We start from the raw sequence: 23,187 nt of genomic DNA, 5'->3' as shown, positions 1-23,187 counted from the left end.
CCACATGTGTCCACATGCAAGACATACATCAAGTGCTCTCAAATCCATAAAAGTATTCAAACTGATAATAGTGAGACCTCAAAGGCAAAAACTCAATTCATCACAACAAGATAGAGAGGGAGAAACACCATATGATCCAACTATATTAACAAAGCTCGCGGTACATCAAGATCATTCCAAATCAAGAATACAAGAGAGAGAGAGAGAGAGAGAGAGAGAGAGAGAGATCAAACACACAGCTAATGGTACATACCCTCAGCCTCGAGGGTGAACTAGTACCTCCTTGTCATGGTGGCCGCCGGGATGATGAAGATGGCCTCCGGTGATGATTTCCCCCCTCCAGCAGGGTGCCGGAATAGGGCTCCACATGGTATTCTAAAGGTACAGTGGCTTGCGGCGGCGGAGTTGAAGTTCTAGATTAACTTTCGGGGGGTTATGAATATATAGGAATTTTTGGCATTGGTCTCACGCAAAGAGGTGCCACAAGGGGCCCACGAGGCACCAGGGCACGCCCAGGTGGCTTGTGGGGCCCCTGTGGGTCTTCTGGTGTTCACGGAAGCTTACTGGTTTTCTTTTGTTCCAAAAAATCGTCAAAAAGTTTCAGCACATTCCGAGAACTTTTATTTCTGCACAAAAACAACACCACGGTAGTTCTGCTGAAAACAACGTTAGTCTGGGTTAGTTCCATTCAAATCATACCCAAACTATACATAATTATTATAAACATGGCATGAAATTTAGATACGTTGGAGATGTATTAATACGTGGATATCGAGATTGGTAAATTACACGGCTAAAGAAGCATGATTAAAACATACTCCTGCAACCTATCTTACAAGCTAGTCTTAGAGGCATTGTCCCCAAGGAGACGTATGAAGCTATTGCCTAATTAGGAAGATTTTTTAAGGAGTTGTGTGCGAAGACATTAAGAATCGATGCCGTCGAACCATTGGAACGTGAAATTCCTGAAAGTCTATGCAAGCTTGAGAAGATCATCCCACGTGCTTTCTACCGCTAAGTAGTTTGTTTCCAGAATTGCTAGGTACTCTGTGATAGTGAATTATGCTTCACATGTGATATGTTTAGATTATGATCCAATGATAATAATGTCTGAATTTGATGTTGGTGGCTCAAAATGGTGTAATGCCACCACTTGGGCTACAAAATATTGCATGATAGCATTTTGATCCTATTTTTCTTCCCATGGTTCATAAATGATGCGATGGCAGCAAAATTGGGTACAACATGCTACCAAATAAAAGAAAACCTTTTTCTTCTCGATTTTTTTGGCCACTAGTGTGCAAAGCAGGGCAAACACACTATGTTGATTCGCTATTAGGAGTGATCAACTTGGGACAAATGCTACTAGTTGAGCTATTATTAGCGACGTTTAGGTTGGACGCTACTGGTAGGTTATTCATTAGCAGCATTTGGAGCACACACTGCTAGTTGTAAACTACCAGCGAAAGTAGGTGGCGTTCGCGTAGAACAGTGCTAGTAGGAACTTAGAGATGCCGCTAATGAGGGGTCACGTACTAGTGTGAGAACTCTCTCAAGATATCCATGAAGAATAAAAATATTGAACAACAATCTAGGTGAGGTGACGTCAAATATAGTTGACTAATGTGTTTTTGAAGATCCCTTTGTGCGAAATTTCATCTAGACATTCAAATTATAGTTTATATCTTAATTAAGAAGTTTGTTTGCTCATTAAATGGTGATGTTTTTCTTTTGGATTAAGATCTTATTATTGGAATCTACTAAACATACATATGTCGTTCTGTTATATATTTTAAAACTTATTTTTTTATATTCTAATTCTTTGTTCCATTACAACTCTTTCTATGGATAATTTTAGTTTGTCACAAGTATTACTTCAAACAAGTTTATCCATTGCAACATAAGCGGCGTCCATTATTTCTTCACTGCAACATAAGCACTATATCTCAAATGACGGGACATGGCCCACATATGGACTAGGTATGGAAGTTTCACTACTTTTCTTCCTTCGTTTGTGATTCCACTGAAGACACATGTAGCTGCGGGGTTGGCATGCTTGAGCCCGTGGACTCGAAGGACAACCGATTTGCAATTTCTTGGTTGATCCGCATCAACTCTTGGTAGTACTCCTTGCACTCCTCATGGTTAAGATCCTCTATGTTCATGAAGAGATACCTAGAAACAGTTCCAACGCTCTCTTCCTTGGCCTTCTCAAAGCGTTCATTGGTCTCTTTTGCTCTCTGTTTTTCGACCACAATCTCTCTTTCTAACCGGGCTACCTCCTCTTGCAACAACGCAATCCTTACCTTCTTCGCCTCATACTCGACCTTCCCCACACCCGACCTCCTCCCTCTCTTTGGCATACTGGAAGTGGATATGATCTAAAGTGATTTGTGACTAGATGACTAGAAGTATCCTTCTCGAGATATTGCTCTTGGGGAAGACACGAGTTGTGGTTTGAAAGAGGGGATGGTGACCCTTTATATAGATGGAAGTGGGGTCCAAAGCAAAACCTTTTATCAATGTCCTCTAAAGAAAATATGCTACACAACAACAAAGGTTTTAATTATTTTCTAAACATAGGTTGTTGGATAAGGACACATCAAATTAATCACAGAAAAATGTATGTACACATTTAAAGCATTTGAATTTTTGGCTAAAAATATGCTACACGACAATGAGGGATGTAATTATTTTCTAAACAAAGATCATCGGATAAAGTCACTTGAAATTAAGCATGGAGAAAAGCATGTAGACATTTGTATCTCATGCATTATACCGATATGTGTCCAATGTATCTACAAATTAGCATGTTTCTCGATATTAACCTTTAGTTATGCATTTTTTGTGTTTTAAAAGCGACGGACTGCATAAAAAAGGTTGCTATCATAAGGGGTAATATAAAGTGACGTTCCTTTACATTAAGAGCTTGCACATCCAAAAATAGAAAGCGCATGCGAACCTCTGCTTCCCTTTGCGAAAGACCTATCTTTTAATTTTTTTGTATTTATTTTTATGCAAGAGTCAATAATGTTTATCCCTATTCCTTTCTATGTACTCTTTAATTGGCAAGCATAATGTGGTGGGGAAAGATCCAGTTATATATATCCAGTTGGATGTAGGTGAACGTGAGTTATTATTGTTGAAATTATCCTCGAGATAAACAAGTTGGGTGGTGAACATTATAAACCCCCATTTTCCTATGTGTTTGACTGAAACTTTTGCTCTATATATATGTCATGAGTGTCAGTAATCATAGAAGACTAAATGATAGTTGAGTATGTGAACTTGCTAAACAAAGCTCTTATATACACTTTTTCTGAAAATATGATGGATTGTGATTGTTTCAATGACTGATATCTAGTTTGTTAGTTCTCAATAAAGTTTATGTTTCATACTTTAGTTTGTGAATGAATTGTTACTTTAGCATGAGAAGTTTTATGGTGATATATTGCTGCTATGATAATGACCATGATGCTTTCATCTTTGTATTTTATTTTTCTCGACACCTCTCTCTCTAAGCATGTAACCATGATTATCGATTTTGGCTTTCGCTTGAGGACAAGTGTGGTCTAAGCTTGTGGGAGTTGATACATCCATTTTGCATCATGTTTCCCTACTGTTATTTCTTATGTTTTGGATTTTTATTTCACTTTATGATGCAATTATTATGCCTTTTCTCTCCTATTTTGCAAGTTTCACATGAAGAAGGAGATTATCGGCAGCTGGAATTCTGGACCAGAAAACACTATAACAGAGATATCTATTCTACACAACTACAAATGACCTGGAAATTTACAAAGAATTATATTGGAATATATAAAAATTGTGACGGAAGAAATATCAGGAGGGGATCCACCAGGAAGCGACAAGCCTGGGGGAGGCCCTACCCCCTGGCCCCCCAAGCTTGTGGGTCACCTGGCAGGCCTCTGGTGCTCATCTTCTGCTATATGAAGCCATTTGCCCTAGAAAAGATAAGAGTAGGACTTTCAGGACGAAGCGCCGCGTCTTGAGGCGGAACCCGAGCAGGAGCACTTTTGTTCTCCGGGGAGCGATTCCACTGGGGATACTTCCCTCTGGGAGGGGGAAATTGAAGCCATTGAAATCACCAATGATCCTCTCATCATGGGAGGACCGATCTTCATCAACATATTAACTAGCACGATCTCATCTCTAACCCCAGTTCATCTCTTGTATTCAATCTCGATGCGGAGGAAGGCCTCGCAGACTATAATGAAGGAGGTGAGGTGGAGGATAGAGTTTCGGGCTAGATGGTGGAAATCGAGCCCGTAAAAGAACATGACCCCGCGCACGAAGGGGTGCAGCGGGAACCCCAGACCACCCTCTCCCCTGGATTGGGAGCGGGTACCCATTGTTTTGGGTTTGGCACTCAGGTGTTGACCTCAGCGGGGATTTACCCCATGCCACGCAGCTCCAAGATGGCTCCCTCCGTAAGGAGGAACCAGCCCAGTGCCCCTTGAGCTTGGCGTCTGCCATTGCTAGGGATGGAGACTAGGATGCATTACGTAGGATCGGGCCAAGATTAGATCTGGGTGGTGGAGGTCGAGTGGTAGCAGGCGAGGAGAAATGAGAGCGTGCTTTTTCCGTCGCTATCTCTTTACTCTTATATAGGCTGATAAAAGGCCAATAGTCCCTCTGTGCCATTGAAATCGCTACTCCCCACAAAAGATGTTGTTATGTGTACGGGGAGAAACAAAATCTTAATGACATCCCTAAGAAAATGGGCACGATCTCCATTTTGATGGGACATGCCTATAAAAAGATTGCCTCCGGCCGTGATTTGGATGAGCAGTAATTCCTCGTCAAGTCGTGGGTGGTGCCGCTTCGATAAAGATGTCAGGCTAGAAAGCACTGTCCACACCTATGCGGCAGGCCTTCGTGGTTAAGTAACCTCGCGTCTTCGGGCAGTGATACGTCTCCAACGTATCTATAATTTTTTATTGTTCCATGCTATTATATTTTCAATCTTGGATGCTTTATATGCATTATTATGCTATTTTATATCATTTTTGGGACTAACCTATTAACCTAGTGCCAAGTGCCAGTTGATGTTTTTCCTTGTTTTTGCCTTACAAAAAATCAATATGAAACGGAGTCCAAATGGAATGAAACTTTTTGACAATTTTTCTTGGACCACAAGACACCCTGGAAGCTTTAGGAGGAGGAGGCCAGAAGAGCCAAGGGGTGGCCACAAGCTCACAGGGCGCACCCTCCAAGCTTGTGGGCCCCTCGTGGCACTTCCAACCTTAATTTTTATTCTATAAATACCCAAATATTCCTCGTAGACCAGAGGGCACACCAAAAATACTTTTCCTCCACGGCAAGTTTCTGTTCTCGCAATATCCCATATGGAGGCCTTTTCGGGTACTCTGCCGAAGGGGGATTCCACCATGGAGTGCTTCTACATCAACCTTGCCGACCTTCTGATGATGTGTGAGTAGTTTACCATAGACCTACGAGTCCATAGCTAGTAGCTAGATGGCTTCTTCTCTCTCTTTGATCTTCAATACAATGTACTCCACGATGTTCTTGGAGATCTATTTGATGTAATCTTCTTTTGCAGTGCATTTTTTGAGATCCGATGAATAGTGGGTTTATGATCAGATTATCTATGAATATTATTTGAGTCTTCTCTGAACTCTTTTGTGCATGAATAAGATATCTTTGTATTTCTCTCCGATCTATTGATTTGGTTTGGCCAACTAGATTGATTTTTCTTGCCATGGGAGAGGTGCTTTGAAATGGGTTCAATCTTGCGGTGCTTATTCCCATTGATAGAAAGGGACATGACACATATTTGTATTGTTTACATTAAGGATAAAAAGGCGGGGTTTGTTCATATTGATTGGATATATCCCTCTAAATCATGTCATCTTGCTTAAGGCATCACTCAGTTCTTGTTAACTTTATAAACTAGATGCATGCTGTATAGCGGTCAACGTGTGGAGTAATAGTAGTAGATGCACGCATGAGTCGCTCTAGTTGTGACGGACGTTGAGGGAGTCCTGGATTAGGGGGTCTCTGGACAGCCGGACTATATCCTTTGGCCGGACTGTTGGACTATGAAGATACAAGATTTAAGACTTCGTCCCGTGTCCGGATGGGACTCTACTTGGCGTGGAAGGCAAGCTAGGAAGTACGGATATGTATATCTCCTCCTTTGTAACTGACCTTGTGTAACCCTAGACTTCTCCGGTGTCTATATAAACCGGAGGGTTTTAGTCCGTAGGACAACATACAATCATACCATAGGCTAGCTTCATCAAGAGGGCCCGAAGTAGATCAACATACAACCCTAGCCTTCTCGTGGTAGATCAACTCTTGTACTACTCATATTATCAAGAACAATCAAGCAGGAAGTAGGGTATTACCTCCATCAAGAGGGCCCAAACCTGGGTAAACATCGTGTCCCCTGCCTCCTGTTACCATCCGCCTTAGACGCATAGTTCGGGACCCCCTACCCGAGATCTGCCGGTTTTGACACCGACATTGGTGCTTTCATTGAGAGTTCCACTGTGTCGTCGCCATAAGGCTTGATGGCTCCTTCGATCATCGCTAGCGATGCGGTCTAGGGTAAGGTTTTCCTCCCCGGAAAAATCTTCGTATTCGGCGGCTTCGCACTGCAGGACAATTCGCTTGGCCATCTAGAGCAGATTGAGAGTTACGCCCCTGGCCATCAGGTCAGATTTGGAAACTTGAACTACACGGCCGACATCCGTGGAGACTTGATCTTCGACGGATTCGAGCCCATGATGGACGCGCCGCACAGCCATGACGAGCATGACGTAACTCTGCTGTCGGACTGTGTTCGGAGGATCGCATCCACAACTGCTCCGGCCATTAATCTGGGGCAAATCACGCCACCCGAGTGCGGAGGGATAGACCCCGCCATGGAGGCTGCACTCTCAGTGGCGATAGAGCCGGATACTGACTTCACCCCTCACGAGAGCTGTGACGCCGAACCACTGGATTCATCTCGGGCCACGGACTCCGAGTCGCTCACATTCGTACCTGTTGAGTTCGACTGGGCACCGATCATGGAGTTCACCTCCGCGGATATCTTTCAGCACTCACCTTTCGGAGATGTGCTAAATTCATTAAGGTCTCTCTCCCTGTCAGGAGAACCTTGGCCGAACTATGTCCGGCTAGAATGGGATATGGACGACGAAGAAATTCGCTGCCCACCCACCACACACTTGGTAGCCACTGTCGACGACTTAACCGACATGCTCAACTTCGACTCCGAAGACATCAACGGCATGGACGACGATGCAGGAGACGAACAGGAACCACCGCCCACAGGGCGGCGGACCACCACTTCATCACATGAAGTATACATGGTGGATACACCCAGAGAGGGCAATGGCGAAGAGACAGCGGAGGATGCACCCTCCAAGCAACCCAAGTGCCGAGGTCAGCGGCGCCGATCTAAGTCCCGCCATAGCAAAAACAGCGATAACAGCGCAAGAGGACATAATAGCCCACTCGACTCTGGAAGAAACGCCAACTGCACCACCCTGGTGACAGAGCATGATCAAGATGCAAACTGCAAACATAGTACGGACCCAACGTCCGAACACGATGACGCCAAGGATAAACCTCATCAAACCCCGTTGGGGGAGGAAAATAGTCCGGACGAAGATGCACACATCATCCCGGAAATGCACCTGGAGCAAGAGAACCTCCGCGGAAGGCTTATTGCCACAACGAAGAGCCTGAAGAAACAGAAGCAAAGGCTTAAGGCCGCACAAGATACGCTCAACAGCAGGTGGAACAAAGTAACAAAGTATGGTGGAAGTTACCACACAAATAGCTATCCAAAGCGCAAGCTATTACCGGAATTCGATGATGAGGCCTTAGAGCCCACACAGCTGAAGAACGATACGGCCAACCGGCCGGATCCACCACCTTGTGAGCGCGATAGTGCGACTAACAAGGTCACGCATAAGTCAACACACAATCTACGTGAGAACTTGCGCCAAAAATCCGGCGCAACCAGATCCATCTACATATCTAGGAAGCGTGCTCCGATACAAAACCAAAACCGAATACTACAACCGTCCGAACGCCATGGCGCATCCCAATATAGGGGTGTAGCACACCCCCTATGTTTCACTGATGAGGTACTGGATCACGAATTCTCAGAGGGATTCAAAGCGGTGAACATAGAGGCGTATGACGGGACCACAGACCCTAGAGTCTGGATAGAGGACTTTATCCTCCATATTCATATGGCTCGTGGAGACGATCTCCATGCCATTAAATACTTGCCCCTCAAGCTCAAAGGGCCAGCTCGGCACTTGCTGAAAAGCCTCCCCGAAAACTCAATTGGAAGTTGGGAGGAGCTCGAGGACGCTTTTCGGGCTAATTTTCAAGGGACTTATGTCTGACCTCCGGATGCTGAAGATTTAAGTCATATAATCCAACAGTCCGGAGAGTTCGCCCGAAAGCTTTGGAACAGGTTCCTCACCAAGAAGAACCAAATCGTTGACTGTCTGGACGCCGAAGCCTTAGCAGCTTTCAAACACAGCGTCCGAGACGAATGGCTCTCCAGACACCTCGGCCAAGAAAAACCGAGAACAATGGCATCCCTAACAAGCCTCATGACCCGCTTTTGTGCGGGCGAGGACAACTGGTTGGCCCGTAGCAGCACTAGCGACCCAAGCACATACGAAGTCAGGGATGGCAATGGTAAACCACGACGCAATAAAAACAAGCATCGAAATAAAGAAGGCAGCCCAGATAACACGGCGGTAAACGCCGGATTCAGGGGCTCCCTACCAGGTCAGAGGAAAAAGCCTTTCAAAGGGAGCAGAGAAGGACAATCTGGCCTAAACAAAATTCTTGACAAACTCTGTCAGATTCACGGCACCCTAGACAAACCTGCAAATCATACCCACAGAGAATGTTGGGTCTTCAAGCAGGCCGGCAAGCTAAACGCCGAACACAAAGGGGAAGAGACACCAAGCGAAGATGAGGATGAACCTCGCCAGCAAAGCGCCGGAGGACAGAAAAAGTTCCCACCAGAGGTCAAAACAGTAAACGTGATCCATGTGACAAAGGGGAGAAGCAAGCATGCACTCCGATGCACATGAGCCATAGATCCCAGCACCCCTGGGTTCAACCCCTGGTTGGCCTGCCCGATCACTTTTGATCGTAGGGATCACGATACAAATATCCGGCGCGAAGGAATGACGGCCTTGGTGTTATACCCAATCATAAATGGGTACCATTTCACACGAGTCTTCATGGACGGCGGCAGTGATCTAAATCTGATATATCAGGACACAGTCCGCAAAATGGGGATAGACCCGACACAAATAAGCCACAGTAATACTACCTTCAAGGGAGTAATACCTGGCCAAGAGGCCCGCTGTACGGGCTCTCTACTACTAGAGGTGATATTCGGTTCTCCTAATAACTTCCGAAGCAAAAGGTTAACTTTTCACATCGCTCCATTCCGAAGTGATTATCAAGCACTACTCGGAAGGGCGGATTTCGCTCGTTTTAACGCCATACCGCATTATGCTTTTCTCAAGCTCAAAATGCCCGGTCCACATGGCATCATCTCAGTTAGCAGAAATACCGAACGTTTTTTACGTATGGACGAGAATGCAGCTGCTCTAACAGCCGCAAACTAGATGGCCTCGCCAACCCGAAGAAATGGCAGGTCGTCAAGACCACGGACACGGTTAGACGAGTCCGGTGTTCCATCATATACACATAAGATGGGTTTGATGATCAAACCCTCATAAATGATACCAGGGGCTTCCCACGTGTAGTCAGGGCCAGCCCGGCTCAACTTGGTTTCTCTTAAATCTTGATAGTTCATTTATAGCAACCAATTCTTTTTTTTTGGCACGACAACTTTCAGCTAAGTTCTTTCCTTTTACAGATGACAATCATGCTACACCCGTCCAGGACACGGCACAACGGAGATACATGCACAGACGTGCAGCAGGGACCCGCCCAAAGGTTTCTTTTTAGATTAAGACCCTGCGTAAACCTTTTTTACTGTCTCTTGTTGCTCACATCCTCTGGATACTCCACATAACCGAGAAGGATGCTGGCGGTATTGGCATGTGGCCACGCCAGTATTTTGCACGTAACTGGACACATGGGGTTTCTTATTAAGGGCATTGTTTAGCCTGGTATAAGTTATAAAGACCGAACACCTTAGGGAGTGTTCGGCGTCGCGAGTTTGGCCCTATATGCATCAGCTCCGAATCATGTCTTTGGTCAAATGTTGGGGTTTCCCGGCTCCCATCTTTTGGTACCTTACTTCCCATTATATCGGCTAAGGTAGCACTGGGAGTACTACTGCGATTGTGCCCTGGTTCATCCGAACGAGCACCTTAGTAGAGAAAGCCGAAAACTGACTGTCATGATACAGCGAGAGACTGGTCAACCACTCGATGACTAATCATAATCTTCAGGATTTATCCGCATTAACAAAGGGTCGTTGCCCGGTCATGTACGTACGCGCCCCGTATTCGGACGAGTGCAGAAGTACCAGGGGCTATATAGTAGCCCCACTGTCAAACTCCTATGGCTAAGTGAAAGTGTTAAAGCAATATAGTCCGATTGCCTCGTTCGCTGCACTATCACCTCCTTAACGGACCAAGCCGTTGGATCAAGTGTGGATATGCATTTTTTGCGAACACCCCCGCATTATATGCGTGGGGGCGGAAGCCAACGACTGCAAACTTTCAGGTTATATACATATATACATAAACGTTCGCACAGGAGGCATCATAGTACTTTCGGGCAAAAGTATAAATACAACCTTGATAATTCAATAAAACATTGTTTTTACAATGGGAATACATGTCACTCAAACATAATATTCTTCAAGCACTGAGCCTCTATCGATTGAGCGCCTTCAAGAACTTCTTCAAATTAGTGCTCGGCAGCCACTCGGCCTACGGCTGAACCCTGTGTCGCAACAGTGGTGGCCTCCATTTCCGCCCAGTATGTCTTGACACGGGCAAAGGCCATCCATGCACCCTCTATGCACGCCGATCTCTTTACAGCATCGATGCGTGGCACAACACCAAGGAATTGTTGCACTAAACTAAAGTAGCTATTCGGCCTTGGCCCTCTCGGCCACAGGTGATCTACAACGGACCTCATGGCACCTCCGGACAATCTATGGAGCTTGATCCACACGGCCATTTGCTCATTCAATAGCAGCGGACGGGCTGGAGCATGAAACTGTGACCAAAACAGTTTTTCCACTTCGTGATCTTTTTGATCCTTGAAGTACTCGGCCGCATCAGCAGCACTTGCAGCCAAATCCATGTAGGCATCCGTAGAACTCCATAGCCGGTCCAGAGGTGCATACTTAGGATCCCCGAACTTAGTCCGCAACAAGAAGGGCTTCCCAGATACAATATCAGCAGCTTGATGCAGCTCCTCCTTCGTCGCTCTAATTTTGGAGCGGGCTTCCTTGGCAGCCACAAGGGCCTTCTCCAGGTCCGTCTCCTTCGCTCGGTTTCCTTCTTCAAGAAGCTTGTAACGGTCAGCGGCATCTTTTAACTCTACAACCATCTTGGCTATTTTTTCCTTGCTCTCGCAATGTGCGGCCTGTTCGGCCCTTAACTCTTCGGCCGCCTTTAGAGCGGCCACATTGCTACTCCTTGCTTGCTCCTTGGCTCGGGTAAGCTCTGCCCGAAGGGTCTCCACGGTGGCAGCTCCATCTGCAATCACAACATATTAAAGATACTGGCATGATGCTCCTCTTACTATGTGTCAATCACCAGAAAAATCACTTACCCCGTGCCTCGTCAAGCCGCTTGTTGACAAGCACGATGTCGGCATCTACCGCATCCAGTTGCCGCTTTAGCTCGGCAAACGCACCAGTCCGGCTAGCCACCGGAGCTTCAGCCACCTGCACATCACGGCGGTCTGGTTATTACCTGGGACTATGATACTCTGTTTGCCGCCGTTTTCAACGACAACCAGAGTCTTAGGCGCTACTATCTGCATAGGGCACACCTAACGTGTGCGGTACTATAAAAAACATACACTATTTCACGTACCTCGAAGCCTTTTAGTAGACTCATAAATGCTTCATGCAAACCTCTTTCGGCGGATGAAATTCTTTCAATTACCGTACCCATCTGCGTACGATGCGCTTCCGAGACGGCCGCTTGCCCTAGAAGATCCTTCAGCGCGTCCGACCGCATACTGTACGGACCCTTGCTGCCGCTCTCTTTAGGAGCCGGATACTGGGGATCCCGGGTAGCCAAAGGGTTATCCTCTGACCTTGGCAGATCCGGAGATACCCCTCGCGACGACACTTCAAGGTCGCCCGCTTCATGAGACGGGGAGTTAGGGGGAGGCGTTTCGCTCTCCATCATCTCCGGAAGAAGATCCCCCGAAGACGAACTCTGTCGAGATGGGCTACAATCCGGACTGCAATTTATAAAGCATGAGTTATTGTCTTTGGAAGTAAGGTAGGATATTTCCACCATTAAGTATGTTTCGACTACTTATAGCTCGGTAGAGGGCTGATCCCCGCACGGACATTGTGCGGCAAGAATACCCTCCGAGGCAGGACCCTTTGATGAAGATTTCTTCTCCCGTTTGGAAACCTTAGTTTCCGGATCTTCAAAGGTAGTCCTCTTCCTTCCCCGGGGAGCAAGAATGTCAGATTCTTCCCTTTGGCCGTCCTCCCTCGTGGAGGCACTCATTCCCCTTGTTGGAATGAGTAGCGAGTGAGGCCCGCTTTCGCCCTCTCTATTCCCCCCATCATCTTCCTTTGAGGGCACTGGATAAGGTGCCGGCTCGAGCATCTTGTCCAGTACCGGATTGTCCAAGCCCTCAGGAAGGGGGGCCGAACACCTGATCATCATCGCCTTTGTTATCCAATCCTGGTCAAAGAGCGGCTCTTTAGAATGATGTCATGATAAATAAAAGGATAGCAGGTTCGACATGGGATTACTTACTTGGGCAGCAGGGCGGTTGTAGCTCAGACCCATGTCCTCGGTGGTGTCCGGACACTCTATTTGGGGGTCCGAAGAACGATTTGTACATCTCCTCGTGCGTCATGCCGAGGAAATGCTGAATAGCTCACAGTCCTTCCGGGTTGAATTCCCACATGCGGAGGGGCCGGCGTTTGCAAGGCTGGACTCGATGAACTAGCATAACTTGCATTACCATAACCAGACTAAAATATCTCTCAAAGAGATCTCGGATACGGCTTTGCAGTATTGGCACGTCCTTGGCTGGACCCCAGCTCAGCCCCCTGCGGATCCATGAAATCAGTTGTGGTGGGGGGCCCGAGCGAAAGGTAGGGGCAGCTACCCACTTGGCACTTCGGGGAGCTGTGATGTAGAACCACTCCCACTGCCACAATCCGGATACCTCTGGGAAGGAACCCTCAGGCCATGGAGCGTCAGCGATTTGCTTATTAAAGTGCCTCCGCACGCTGCGTGCTGCCCCTCAATCATCTTTGGCTTCACATCGTAGGTCTTGAGCCACAAGCCGAAGTGAGGGGTAATGCGGAGGAAGGCCTCACATACGACAATAAATGATGAGATGTGAAGAAGGGAATCCAGGGCCAGATCGTGAAAATCTAGCCCGTAATAGAACATAAGACCCCTAACAAAGGGATCCAGAGCGAGGCCTAGTCCTCGGAGGAAGTGGGAGACAAACACGACGCTCTCGTTGGGTTCGGGAATAGGGACGACCTATCCTCGGGCAGGCAGCCGATGCGGAATTTCGGCGGTTAGATATCTGGCCTCCATCAACTTCTTGATGTCTTCCTCTGTGATAGAGGAAGGCATCCACCGACCTTGTAGGTTGGATCCGGACATAGTTGAAGGTCCGAAGCGCCTGACCTGAGCTTTGGGTGTTACAACTCGAGGTGGGGGAAGGATTCGATTGAGCACGGGAGGGAAAAAATAAAAAGCCTTGTCCCCTTTATAAAGAGGGTGAATATCAAGCGTCCTCCTCATGGCCGTTTGGGACTTGCCTAAGATCTAGGAGTCCTACCAATAGGCACGGTTGGGTTACCCACGACATTATTGATGAGAATCCCGTGATAAGGGGGACACGATCTCTGCTTTGACGAGACGTGTCAAGAAAACCGCCTCGCGTTATGTGCGGAGCTGGCTGAGAAAAACGGTTCGAATAATGACCGAGCCATGGCGTGATTTCATGCCGTCAAAACGTGTCAGCAGATTAGATTTGTGGAAATGTTATTCTCTCTACAATAGTACGTGGAACTTATTTTTCAGGGCCGGACACTATCCTTGTATTCAGAACTCTTCCATGATGTATGCGGAGGAGGAACCCGCCTTGCAATGCCGAACACAACACTGCGTGCTGGACTCATAGTCATTGAAGCCTGGTTCAGGGGCTACTAAGGGAGTCCTGGATTAGGGGGTCTCCGGACAGTCGGACTATATCCTTTGACCGGACTGTTGGACTATGAAGATACAAGATTGAAGACTTCGTCTCGTGTCCGGATGGGACTCTATCTGGCGTGGAAGGCAAGCTAGGCAGTACGGATATGTATATCTCCTCCTTTGTAACCGACCTTGTGTAACCCTAGCCCCCTCCGGTGTCTATATAAACTGGATGGTTTTAGTCTGTAGGACAACATACAATCATACCATAGGCTAGCTTCTAGGGTTTAGCCTCTCTGATCTTGTGGTAGATCAACTCTTGTACTACCCATATTATCAAGAACAATCAAGCAGGAAGTAGGGTATTACCTCCATCAAGAGGGCCCGAACCTGGGTAAACATCGTGTCCCCTGCCTCCTGTTACCATCCGCCTTAGACGCACAGTTTGGGACCCCCTACCCGAGATCCACCGGTTTTGACACCGACAGACGTGATGCCTATGTTCATGATCATTGCCTTAGATATTGTCATAACTATGCACTTTTCTGTCAATTGATCAAAGTAATTTGTTTACCCACCGTATGATTTCTTTCAAGAGAGAAGCCTCTAGTGAAAACTATGGCCCTCGGGTCTATTTTTATCATATTATTTTCAGACCTATAAATTCAAAAACACAAAAATACCATGCTGCAATTTATTTACTTTTATCTTATTTTGCACTTTTAGTTATCTTTATATCTATCACTATCAGATCTCATCCTTGCAAGTAACCGTGAAGGGATTGACAACCCCTTTATCGCGTTGGGTGGACAAAAAGCCCATTTTTGTCATGATTTTTTTCATAGAAGTAGGAGCCCACCACATCTATGATGATACCGGATTTTGTCACAATTATCGTCATAGAAGTGTCATAAGCATGACAGGAAAAAAATTCGTTCGGCCCAAAATGTCACAGATGTGTCTTTTTTTGTAGTGAATTAAAATTCTTTCACAGTAGTAGCATAATTTCTTTGGGCACTACCTAAGTTTCGCTAGCATAATTGATAACATTTAATTTCTTATCAATTAATTGTCCTAGAACAACACCAACAACATAATCACTAGCATCACACATAATTTCAAAAGGCAAGTTCCAATCATGTGGTTGAACAATAGATGCAGAAGTTAAGGCTTTCTTAAGTGTTTTAAAGGCTTCTACACAATAATCATCAAAAACAAATGGAACATCCTTTTGTAAAAGATTAGTAAGAGGCCTAGAAATTTTTGAGAAGTCTTTAATAAATCTCCTATAGAAACCAACATGACCAAGGAAACTACGGATACCTTTAATGTCTTTAGGACATGGCATTTTCTCAATTGCATCAACTTTAGCTTTATCCACCTCAATACCTCGTTCAGAAATTTTATGACCCAAGACAATGCCTTCATTAACCATAAAGTGGCACTTCTCCCAATTCAAAACAAGATTAGTTTGTTCACATCTCTGCAAAACTCGATTAAGGTTGCTTAAGCAATCATCAAAAGAAGTTCCATAAACGGAAAAAATCATCCATGAATACATCAACATTCTTTTCACAAAATCAGAGAATATATCAGTCATACATCTTTGAAAGGTATTAGGCACATTGCATAAACAAAAGGAATACGTCTATAAGTGTAGGTTCCAAAAGGACTAGTAAAGGTGGTTTTCTCTTGATCATGTTGTGATACAAGTATTTGAGAGAAGCCATAATATTCATCAAGAAAACAAAAGTATGTGCTTAGACAATCTTTTTCTATCATTTGATCAATAAAAGGCAGAGGGTAATGATCTTTTCTAGTAGCTTTATTAAATTTTCTAAAATCAATTACTATTCTATAACCAGTAATAATTCTTTGTGGGATGAGTTCATTTTTATCATTAGGAACAATAGTAATACCTCCCTTCTTAGGGACACAATGAACATGACTTACCCATCTACTATCGGCTATGGTATAGATTATACCTACTTCCAGAAGCTTTAGTATTTCAGTTCTTACCACTTCTTTCATCGTAGGATTTAATCATCATTGGTGATAAACAACGGGTTTGGCATCAGGTTCCATATTAATCTTGTACTGACAGAGAGTGGGACTAATGCCCTTAAGATCATCAAGAGTATATCCAATATCAGCACGGTGCTTCCTTAGAATTTTTAATAATATTTCTTCTTCATGTTCTGAAAGTTTAGCACTAATAATAATATGATATATCTTTTTCTCATCAAGATAAGCAAGTTTCAGAGTGTCTGGCAATTGTTTTAATTCAAACACAGGATCACCTTTAGGTGGAGGAGGACCTCCTAGAGTTTCAATAGGCAAATTGTGTTTAAGGAGAGGTTGTTGTTCAAAGAATATTTTATCTATTTCATTTCTTTCATGCAAGTGCATATCATTTACATGGTCTAGCAACTATTGTTCTAGTGGGTCAGTAGGAGGTACGGCAATAGAAGCAAGACCAATTATTTCAACTTTACTAGGCAATTCTTTATTATGAGGTTGTCTATGAAACTTAGAAAAATTAAACTCACGAGACACATCACCAAAGATAACACTGACGGTTTCTTTTTCACAATCTATCTTAGCATTGACAGTGTTCAAGAAAGGTCTACCAAAGATAGTGGGACAGAAGTCATCTTGTGGGGAACTAAGGACTAGAAAATCACTAGGGTATTTTATTTTCCCAACAAGACTTCGACATCTCTAACAATCCCAAGTGGTTGGTGGTATCTCTATTAGCAACTTTAATAGTGACATCTATGTCTTCTGTTTCAGCGGGTGCTATGTTCATAATTTCTTGGTATAAGGTAAAAGGAATAACACTCACACTAGCACCCAAGTCACATAAACCATGATAGAAATGATCTCCTTTTTTAACTAAGACAATAGGCCTGCCAACAACAGGTCTATGTTTATCTTTTTCCTTGGGTTTCGCAATTCTAGCTGCTTCATCACAAAAGTAAATAACATGGCCATCAATGTTTTTGACCAAGAGATCTTTTACCATAGCAACACTAGGTTCTACTTTGATTTGTTCAGAGGGTTTAGGTGCTATAATATTACTTTTGCAAACCACAGTTGATACCTTAGCTTGTTCCTTTATCCTAACAAGGAAAGGTGGTTTTTCAATATAAGAAGTAGGCACAACTGGATCAACAATGTAAATGATAGTTTCATCTTTAGATATAACCGGTTCTTTAATTTCTTCTTTAATAGGGGGATGATATTTAAACCACTTCTCCTTAGGGAGATCAACATGAGTATCCAATGATTCACAAAAAGGAGGCTACTATCTCAGAGTCAAGTCCATATTTAGTGCTAAACTTGTGAAAAGCATCAATGTTCATAAAAGATTTAACACAATCAAACTCAAGCTTAATACCCGACTCTTTACCTTCATAGAGTTCCCAATATTTAGAGTTGCGCTTAATTCTTTCTAAAATATCCCACCTGAATTCAATAGTCTTCTTCATAAAAGAACTAGTACAAGAGGTATGGAGCATGGATTGATCATCACGAGAAAGACGAGCATAAAAATTCTGAATAATAATTTCTCTTGAGAGCTCATGATTGGAGCATGAATATAACATTGACTTAAGCCTCCCCCAAGCTAGAGCGATACTCTCTCCTTCACGAGGCCAAAAATTACATATATATAATTCCAATCACGATGAACTAGATGCACATGATAATTTCTTTTGGTGAAATTCCAATCTCAATCGATTCTCATTCCAAGATCCAATATCATCGCATAGCATATACCATGTCAATGCTTTTCCCTTCAAAGATAAAGGGAAAACCTTCTTCTTAACTTCATCTCTGGGTAAATCTGAAAGCTTAAACAATCCACAAATTTCATCCACATGTATCAGATGCATATTGGGATGCTTAGTTCTGTCTCCTGCATAAGGATTAGCTAGCAGTTGTTCTATCATACTCGAAGGAATTTCATAACCAACATTTTCAGTAGGTGTAGTAGGTTGAGGGGCAACTCTTTGTGTTTCTGGTCGAAGTGAAGATACCCTAAACAAACCCCTCAAAGGATTGTTTTCCATAGTGACAAGTGACAATAAATTTCAGCATGCAATATAAATTTTTCGTTACCGGTTTCCACTTGCCAAGAGCGCTTCACTCCTCGGCAACGACACCAGAAAAGAGTCTTGATGACCCAAAATTATAGGGGATCAATCGTAGTCCTTCCGATAAGTAAGAGTGTCAAACCCAACAAGGAGCAGAAGGAAATTACAAGTGGTTTTCAGCAAGGTAATTTCTCCAAGGATTGAAATTGTTGGTAACAGGTAGTTTGGTAGCAAGATAGTTTGTAATGAGAAAGTAATGGTAATGGTAAATAAAGTGCAGCAAGATAGCCCAATCCTTTTGTAGCAAAGGACGGGCCACAACGGTCTCTTATAATAAGCAAAGCGTTCTTGAGGGCACACGGGAATTTCATTTAGTCACTTTCATCATGTTGGTTTTATTTGTGTTCGCTACTTTGATAATTTGATATGTGGGTGGACCGGTGCTTGGGTGTTGTTCTTACTTGAACAAGCCTCCCACTTATGATTAAAACCCTCGCAAGCATCGGCAACTAAGAGAAAAGTCTTTAGAAAAAAAATCTAACCATAGCATTAAACATATGGATCCAAATCAGTCCCTTACGAAATAGCGCATAAACTAGGGTTTAAGCTTTGTCACATCATCAAAATATCAAAAACATGTCAAATTCACATGATTACTTGCAACATGACTTCTCCCGTGACCTCAAGAACAAAAGTAACTACTCACAAATGATATTCATGCTCAAGATCAGAGGGGTATTAAATAGCATAATGGATCTGAACATATAATATTCCACCAAATAAACCATATAGTAATCAACTACAATTTGTAATCAACACTATTAGTCACCTATAGGTACCAATCTGAGGTTTCGGTTGAACACAAAAGATGAACTAGGGTTAGAGATGAGATGGTGTTGTTGAAGATGTTGATGGAGATTGGCCTCCCAAACATGAGAGGGTTGTTGGTGATGACAATGGCTTCGATTTCCCCCTCTGGGAAGGAAGTTCCCCTGGCAAAATCGCTCCGCCTAAGGGCAAAAGTGCTCATGCCCAAGTTCCGCCTCGAGATGGCGGTGCTCCGTCCTGGAGTCCTATTTTTTTCTAGGTCTGGTGTCTTGTGGGCACCAGACAGCCCCCCTCTGGTAGCTATTTGCTCCAATATTCATTATATATTCCAAAATAATTCTTTGTTAAATTTCAGCTCATTTCAAGATGTGCAGAATAAGTATCTCTGACATAACTTTTTCAGGTATAGAATTCCAGCTGCCGGTATTCTCCCTCTTTATGTAAACCTTGCATATTATGAGAGAAAAGGCATTATAATTACTCAATAAAGCATTATTATGCATAAGAATATTATAAATAATTGTAGTAAAACATGATGCAAAATGGACGTATTAGCGCCGGCTGTCCGTCGCTCCTGTTAAAATTTTATATTCGTGTAATGGATCCCTTAGTGTAATGTCAGTATGTCAGTGCGCTCTGTTAAGCATTCACAAATATAAGAATGTGCTTGTTAAGCTTGTCTGAATCTCTAAATCTGATTTGTTTGACGCTGCTGCATTCTATTTTTCTAGGGTCACTACATCACAGTCCCTTCTGTTACGTAGAAAATGTCAGGTCAAATAGCCGAGGCTCTACCCATAGGCACACACACCCACATAGATGAAATGGCTCGTACGATGCATATTGAACGATGGCTCTTGAGTACGACTCCCACAGACGACACTATATTCCACCCTTTGTTTTGCCACTAAACCAAACACTTTTAGGTGGATCCTGGGTTGTCCCACACGTCAATATATTCCACCCTTTTGTCACAATAAACCAGACACTGATAGGTGGATCCCGGCGTGTCCCACACACCAGTATATGAGCCATGTAATGATCAACAACTTTAACCCGACGGAAATGCTCTATTTTGGGCATTTTAGAGTGCAGGCTGAGTGGAGGAGGGCAAAAGTGAGGGATGTTAGTTGGGCGGGGCAAAACTGGGGAGTACCAAGCAACCAGAGGCACAAAAATAGAAATCCCATGATTTATAATTTATTAGTGAGAACAAACTAACATATATCATATAACAACAAAGTTTGACTCTCTTCCTATGCATTGGCATGTCATAAAAGAACAATTCATGCACAAAAAGTAAAGGAAAATACATAGCATAAGCAATTTCTTGAAATTTTACCGCATTAGAAATATATTGAGGTGGAGATGTGATTCCTATCTCATAATAATTTCAAGTAAGCACGTGCATATTATACCAATTAAAAAAACCATGTGCAATAGTAAAACACAACCCATCAATATAAACCTTAATAAGTGCAAACTTCTCTGATATAGTGTAGTGGGGAGAATTCAAAAAGATAATAGGACTATCAAGTCTGGGTGCAATAGCAAAAATTTGTTTTTTAACATAAGGAACTATAGGAAGTTCATCTTCATAAGCATCATCAATATTGGCATCATGGCCATAATCATAGCAAGCACCAAATTCATCAAAAAAGATACTTCAGTCGAATCAGCGAGATCACAACACCGGTAAGCACGAAGGGAAATTAAACAATGTATGAGTTAAAGAGTTACTCTCATTACAAGGTGGGCACGGGTAGCTAATCCGCTCTTCCTCCTTTTGTTCTTCACTCTCCTCCTCATCTTTTTAATCTAATGAGCTCACAATTTCATCAATTTCTTCTTACATAGAAGCCTAGCAAATATTAATCTCTTCCTGGGCAGGAGACATTCTTGATGGAAATATGCCCTAGAGGCAATAATAAAATGGTTATCATTATATTTCCTTAATCATGATAAAGGTTTATTATTCATGCTAGAATTGTATTGACCGGAAAATTAAAATACATGTGTGGATACATAAACAAATACCGTGTCCCTAGTGATCCTCTACTAGACTAGCTCGTTGATCAAAGATGGTTAAGGTTTCCTAACCATAGACATGAGTTGTCATTTGATAATGGGATCACATCATTAGGAGAATGATGTGATGGACAAGACCCATCCGTTAGCTTAATATATGATCATTCAGTTTATTGCTACTGCTTTCTTAATGTCAATACATATTCCTTCGACCATGAGATCATGCAACTCCCAGATACTGGAGGAATACCTTGTGTGCTATCAAACATCACAACATAACCGGGTGATCATAAAGATGCTCTACAGGTATCTCCAAAGGTGTCTGTTGAGTTGGCGTGAATCGAGATTGGGATTTGTCACTTCGTATGATGGAGAGGTATCTGTGGGCCCTCTCGGTAATACACATCACAAGAATCTTGCAAGAAAAGTGACTGAGGACTTAGTTGCAAGATTATGTATTACAGAACGAGTAAGAGAGTTGCTGGTAACGAGATTGAACTAGGTATGGAGATACCGACGATCGAATCTCCAGCAAGTAACATACCGACAGACAAAAGGAATTATGTATGTTGTCATAAGGTTCAACCGATGAAAGGTCTTCGTGGAATATGTAGGAATCAATATGGGCATCTAGGTATGGCTATTGTTTATTAACCAGAGAGGTGTCTCGGTCATGACTACATAATTCCTGAACCCGCAGTGTCGCACGCTTAACGTTCGTTGACGCTAGAGTAGTATTGGGATATTTGATGAGTAGTAACCAAATGTTGTTCGGAGTCCTGAATGTCACGAGGAGTCTTAGAATGGTCGATAGGTAAATATTTATATATGGAAAGTCGTATTTTGGCTTCCGGAAAAAGGTGCAGTTTTTTAGGTATTGTACTAGGAAGCTTCCAGAAGGTTCCAGAGGATTCTGGAGGGAGCCAGAAGTCCACAAGTGGGTCTACCACGACCCAAGGCTAGCATAGGCTGCGGGGAGGTGCCCTGGACTTATTGGGCTAGGCGCATCAAGTCCTCAAAAGCACATGTGGCTAGGGAAGGCAAAAAAGGAAGGAGTCCTAGTAGGAATAGGATTGGACTTGGAGTCCAAGTCCTCTCCCCCTTAGCTACGCTCTAGGGCTTGGAGGGGCTGTTTCCCACACTCATCCACCTATATATAGAGGGGAGGGGCACCCAAAGAGGACACACCAAGCTCTTGGTACCCCTCTCTCTCCCGTTACTCCGTAGTTCCATTGACTCATCCTGGTGACGCTTAGCAAAGCGCTGTCGGTGCTCCACCACCACCATCACCACCATGTTGTCATGTTGGTTGTGATCCCATCTACTTCCGCTCTCCCGCTTGCTGGATCAAGAAGGAGGATACTTCATCGGGCAGCACGCGTGCAAAACTCGGAGGTGCCGTCCATTCGGCACTAGATCGGTTGGATCATGAAGAGTACGACTACATCAATCATGTGATAAATGCTTCCCCTTAGCAATCTACAAGGGTATGTAGATGCTCTCCCCCTCTTGTAGTTGTGCATCTCCATGGAATCTTGTGTGTGCGTAGAATTTTTTGTTTTCCATGCAACGTTCCCCAACAGTGGCATCATGAGCCAGGTCTATGCGTAGTTGATATGCACGAGTAGAACACAAAGGAGTTGTGGGCTGTGATGGTCATACTGCTTACCAACAATGTTTTATTTTGATTCGGTGGCATTGTGGGATGAAGTGGCCCGGACCAACCTTACATGTCCACGTACATGAGATCGGTTCCACCGACTGACATGCAACTTGTTTTGCATAAAGGTGGCTTGCGGGTGTATGTTTCTCCTACTTTAGTTGAATCAAATTTGACTAGGGCCAGTCCTTGAAGAAGG

The sequence above is a fragment of the Triticum dicoccoides genome, chromosome 4A, assembly GCF_002162155.2.
Source record: "Triticum dicoccoides isolate Atlit2015 ecotype Zavitan chromosome 4A, WEW_v2.0, whole genome shotgun sequence".
Lineage (NCBI taxonomy): Eukaryota > Viridiplantae > Streptophyta > Magnoliopsida > Poales > Poaceae > Triticum > Triticum dicoccoides.
Note: the sequence above shows the minus strand (reverse complement) of the source record.